General features: G+C 40.9%; 1 protein-coding gene across 2 annotated transcripts in view; it reads right to left on the reverse strand.

Annotated features, from left to right (window-relative positions):
- LOC119007986 (A disintegrin and metalloproteinase with thrombospondin motifs 2-like) overlaps nucleotides 1-6,000 on the reverse strand; it is a 123,080-nt gene that overhangs the window by 23,043 nt on the left and 94,037 nt on the right. The window lies entirely within an intron of this gene.

The following is a 6,000-nucleotide window of genomic DNA, read 5'->3' on the forward strand; positions in this document are numbered from 1 at the left end:
AGAAAGAAAGAAAGAAAGAAAGAAAGAAAGAAAGGAAAAAGCCTAATGCAAGGAAACAAGGTAATGTGTGACAAGGGAGATGCAGAGAGCATTATGCTGGTTTAAACACACACACACACAGATGGAAAGATAGCGAGAGAGAAAGAGAGAGAGAGAGAGAAAGAGAGAGAGAGAGAGAAAGAGAGAAAAGGGTAAATTGGTGCAGGAGTTGAGGCCTGCTGTCCTCAGTGGCTGTGTGCGGTGCCTAATGAGGCAAAGGGATGTAAAAACAGACAGCCGTAATGAGATGGCTGATGGACACGCTGTGGAGAAAGACACACAAATAATGTACACACACACACGCACACAGGTACAGAGATGAGGAACAGGATTGCAGACACACCCCAGCAAGGAAAAGGTAGCCTTTAGGAATGCTACAAAAAGAGACAGACAGGCAGAGGGAAAGGAGCAGAGAGGATGAGTGAGAGAAGAGGAAGAGCTTGAACGGAAATGGAAACGGTGCATTCTTAGAAAACGAATGCAGCTTAGAGCTGCGGCTAAGAGAGGAGACGTTCGGAGTAACTTAATGCTCCGTTCCATACGTGGTGTAAAGTCGGAAATTCCAGCATCCCATTAGGAAAAATCCACTGCGGCGATCGCTCGAGTCAGGATCCTAATTGGTAAACCACAAACCATTTGGAATAAACGCTTTGGATTACATCAACGAAAAGGCACAACAGCAAATCCTATTGGATTACCAGCGCTGGCCCTTTGTGTTATCTGTCCAGTAAATGAGCAAATACATTTCTTAGCTAACTTGCTTGTGTAGCCAAATATCACTTAAATGGCATAAGCAGTTCCAGTGGAAATAATGGGGACTGTAATTAGCCTGCAAGGATACATGGACTTCTTGATCTTCAACTGTGAATGGAACAGAAGAACAAGTACCACTTGAATCATAATACATTATAAGGCAATGCAACCATCAGTGTTGTAGTCAAGACCACCTAAACTGAGAGCAAGTTGTGACCAACTCCAGAGTGTATTGAGGCCAAGGCAAAACCAAGGCAGGACGAGACCCACACTGCAAGACACACAAAAAATGTGGAACCTGCAAACCAAAGGCAGTCCTGAAATTGATTGGAAAGATCAACATTCGCAGGAAAAAAACACCCATAGATGAAAAATGAAAATTCATCTCTTTTATTGCCTTAGATATTAGAGCCTGACCGATATGTTGGTTGGTCAATATTGTCAGCTGAGATTAAAACTTTTTTGTTTTAAGGAACGTGATGAAAGAAGTTTACCGCTGTGCACTGAAGCATTTCAGAAAAAAAAGACAATAATATTATGTAAGTTAAGTGTACAAAACATATAAAGAATAAAGATTGTAAGTCAACTATGCCAAAAAAAACATATATATATTTTAAAATATTTTAGTAACATTTTACTGTTGTCGTTTACCACAGTGGTGAGCTGTGACAGTGCATCATATTTTAGAAATCGGTAGCATGTTTTGAATGTGAAATAAACTATGAGATAAACATGGTCACATTAAAAATGTATAATTCCCTCACAAGAGCCAATGAAATAAATATCAAAATACTCAAGTAAAAGACAAGTGAGCTTATAAATGTAATAATTTACCTTTCACAATTGAATATAATAGAAGGTTCAAGGTTCAGGGGCGACTAAGACTAAATGTTATTCTCTAGTAACATACTTTGTTCCTGAAGTGAAGGATGGAGGAGCGGCAGGGACGAGCTTCAGAGTGAGGGACATGCTCGGCAACCTTCAGTTTTGGATGCTCCTTTTGAAAAAGATTCAAAGCTGCTAAGCAACCACCAAAGAAAACACAGAGTTCTGTTGTCTTCTCAGTTTAACCCTGTCTGAGACTCTGTGTGTTTGTGTGTTTGTGTGTAGGGGTGTGTGTGTGTGTGTGTATTTGTCTCTGCAGTTTCCAACTCGCTCGTCTGTCTGGCTACCTACTGGTATTTCTGTCCCTGTCTCTTATTCTGTTACATTTGTCTCACTCCTTCATTATCTTGGCTGTAGACATGAGGAGGTGACACACAGAGACACTGCTTGTGTGTGTGTGTGTGTGTGTGTGTGTGTGTGTACATGTATAACTAATGTTGTGGGGACATACAGTAAATCTGTTTCCGATATTGATATTGTGGGGACTCACCTTACTTTTGAGGACATAAACACATGTATATTGTAAGTAATTAAGGGTAAAGACTTAAAGGTAATATCGTTAACATATTCCTTATATCAATTTTTGTTTCTTAATAAAATTAATACATCTACAAAGTTCGTAGAAAGGTCTCTTTTTCTGAAAAACAGAATTATGATTGTGAATTAATTATCTAATACATTTTGTCTGTTGCAAAAGTTAGTTTTTCTGTGAAAGAATTAAGGTTTATTAAGTGGTATAACAATTAAGTGGTATAACAGCGCTTATATCAGATGGTATTGGTATGTTTCATCAGCAATCAAGAAACTTCGTAGTTGCCAGTTTGTGGGCGAAAAAATTTAAAAATAGAAATCCTACAGGGTGTGCCCAGGAAGTTAGGTAGTGTTGGTAATGTTAACATTAGCTAAATAGCCCTTGTAACTTTAATCTCAGCTAGTGTTAGCAATGTTCATGTTTGTTAGCACCTTAGGTAGCAGCCAAGGTAATTTTAAGGTCAGTTTTAGTTAGAGATTAGCGAGGCTACTCTAGGTCGGGGTAGTGTCACCCACACATATTTCCAACTTGTGACTATGGCATTAACGGTTAAAGATGTCATGTCTATGTGGACATTTTTTGGTTGAAACAGTCATTCCCAGAGACTGGGTCGCAACCCACATGTAGAAGTATAGCATGTCATTGGGTGCCTATTTCAGGCATTCAGGCATGTTTTTTTTTTTTTTTTTTTTTTAAATAAACTAAACTCTGAGCCAGCAACCTACACGTTTAAAATGGCAAGTTACCCTAACAATAACCTGGTCACAAAGAGTACAAACCTAAACAAGCTGATCACCGTTACCTTTTTCCTTTGCATGGATTTAGCCTTTTTATCTCCACGTGTCGCCTTCCCACGCACAAAAACAAACATTATACCGCTGAGACACCATCGCTGCATCCTGGGTTGTGGCTGGTTTACAGGCACATTGAGACATTTCACAATGAGAACTGGTTCAGCTGGTTCATTTATCTGCTGCTTACAAAAAGCAACCAGAACTGATAAAACAAGGTAGTCACGTGCTATTCTTCATCCATCTGACCTATTTTTATCCAGAGGTTTGGTGTTTCCCACTGATATGTGTGCCACCTACCAACCTTGACCTGATTGTTTGACTGAAGAAAAGACTTCATCACAACATGTATTTTACACCGCATCCGTGATGGAATATGAGCTGTGATTGAAGAAGATTTTATGTTTTCAGATTGGGCCGTGTCATGCTGAAGTTGGGGGGAAAGGCTGGACTGGGTTTGTGCATGTGATGGTTCTGGCAAGTGCAAGTCTGCAGAAAATGAATGTCAGTGAATGTAACGTCCTCTAAAGTGACGTAAACACGACCACGTGTGTGTAGCTACGTTTGTTTGTCTAAGATGACACGGACACTCGGGTGGGTCAGTTCACACTTGGCCTGGCCCGGTCCGTTTCCTTGACAACTGTAAGGCCAATTAGGGGTGGTTGACTTCCAGGTGACCCCAACAACACAAGTTCCACTCTAATGAGACACACACACACACACGCACACACACACACACACACATGCACAGAGACAGCATGATGTCCTTTCCGGTCCCAGCTTTAGCTTCTTGTGTCTTCATGCGCGTTAACACTCGCAGACAGCCGGACACTTCACACACAGATCCCGTACACTGGAGGACAGATATGGCACAACAATTCATATTCCAAACACACCCACATACTCTCTGAAATGCACACAAACACACACACACACACACACACACACACACACACACACACACACACACACAACAGACACACACAAGTTCCTTGTTAACAACTATACTGGCATGTCTCTCATTAACGATGCTGGCTGGGCTCTGACGTTCTGAAGTGCGATGCCAGGTGTCATTACTTACTGCCCAGGCTACAGGTCACCTAGATTTGTCTGTCTGCAGTAACTAATGCAGGCCTAGAGGTCAGCGAGGCACAAAATCATTACGATCAGATAAATAATGCAGCCGGGGCCTGTCACTTAGCTCTGCAAGAGGGAGGACGAAAAGAAGAGAGAAGGTGGGTGAACATCGACAGAGGAGAAGCGAGAAGCGATATCACGGGAGCAGTAATCAGTAAACGCACAAATTATATGTGTAATCAGGATGTTTGGCTTAAAATCAATTTCTTTGTGCGCATCATAACGGGAAATATAGCCTTGTTTTAATCTTCGCTTACAAACAAAACTCATGTTAATCGACCTTTAGGGACCAAAAAACATTAATAAGTCAGTGCATTTACATCCCGTCACTCACATGTTGTGTAAGATTTAAGATGATGTAAGATTTAAATTGGAATCTCAGGCATTAAAAAAGCAGGGCACAGGGTTGTTAACTGCGGCATAAGCAAAGGAAACGGGTATGTGAGAATAAGGCAGGGACAGTTCACTGCATTTCATATTACAATATTATCTATATCTATTCATATATATATTCAAATAGCATTCCAGCATAGGAATGTGCCCTTTCCGTCTGGACTGACTGAAGAATGTATGGTAGTAAAAACACTCAGAAAGGCTTAAAATACATTCAAGCTAACTGTGTCACAATCAGAATATTTTCATACACTGAGCTCACGTGTTTTAATCAACTCATCGCTGGAGAGTGGGCTCCACTTAATAGGCAATTAAAATTTGTCGGGAAACAATTTGAAAATATGCAATAAAAACACTCACAGCTGCCGATGAGACAGAACTGAGTCATCAAATAAAATCTGGCTCGAGTGCGACATAAATTAGATAAGACTTTGGACAGCTTCTCCACGTCTCCTTGTCAACACACATGGGAATATTTGAAAACTGAGACCCAGAATTTGAGCTCTCAGTCTGACAGTGCTCCTTACATATCTGTGACACTTCCAGCTAACAAGGTGTCTATTATTACCTGGACTACCTCCGCTTTCCCAGCTCCTTCCTACCACTTATTAATGTGACTTTTTTCTCTGCCTGCAGGAGCTTTGGTAAAGACAAGGCTGAGTGATCTGCACCACTTCCAGACAGCCCTCGCCAAACTGATGCCTATCACGTAATGAAGGGATAAAGGTGCAGACAAAATGCACTTCAGTGTACCAATATGCATCATTAAAATTAAACATGCACACACACACACACCTCCCTCATCAGCACCGACCATCTACATCCATGGAGCGCGTGATTAACACTTTGCGGCACCTCTCTAAAGGTCTCCATTAATAGGTGAGACAGACAGATCGCTGTTGGCCAATGAATCTATCACCGCGCTGTTCGCCACAGGAAGATTACTGCGCCACGGCCTCCACTTAGCATTTGGCACACGCCGTAATTTTACAGGATTTAACACAACTGTTCTAAAAAAAATCTTGTATCAGACCACATTGTCACCTGGCATCCAGACCAGACACAATGCAGAGAGCTGACTACTTCCCTCTTTTCCCAACTTAAACTGCATTTTGCTGATTAATTTCCACTGTCGTTTCAGTTTTATTTCATCCCTCTTCACCCCGACAAGCCAACACACACACCCATCTCAGAAGACATGACACTTCAAAAGTTCATTTGCAGCAACAAATATCTCTGTTTTGATATCTTATTTTTCTTATTATTTTATGCTTGTATTTTTACTGTATTTTTGTATTTTTACTCATTCAGTTATGGATTTCGTCTGTTTTTCATCAAACAAAGGCTCAGTCCCATTTTTATATTTTAGCTCAATCCCTTCTTGTCGAGTGACACCTTTCCCCTAAAAACAGTAACCTTCGAGACTGTTATGTGACATCAGCTTTTGTCGATGGTGTTTACGTAAACAGA

The sequence above is a fragment of the Acanthopagrus latus genome, chromosome 18 (assembly GCF_904848185.1).
Source record: "Acanthopagrus latus isolate v.2019 chromosome 18, fAcaLat1.1, whole genome shotgun sequence".
In the NCBI taxonomy this organism is placed as follows: Eukaryota; Metazoa; Chordata; class Actinopteri; order Spariformes; family Sparidae; genus Acanthopagrus; species Acanthopagrus latus.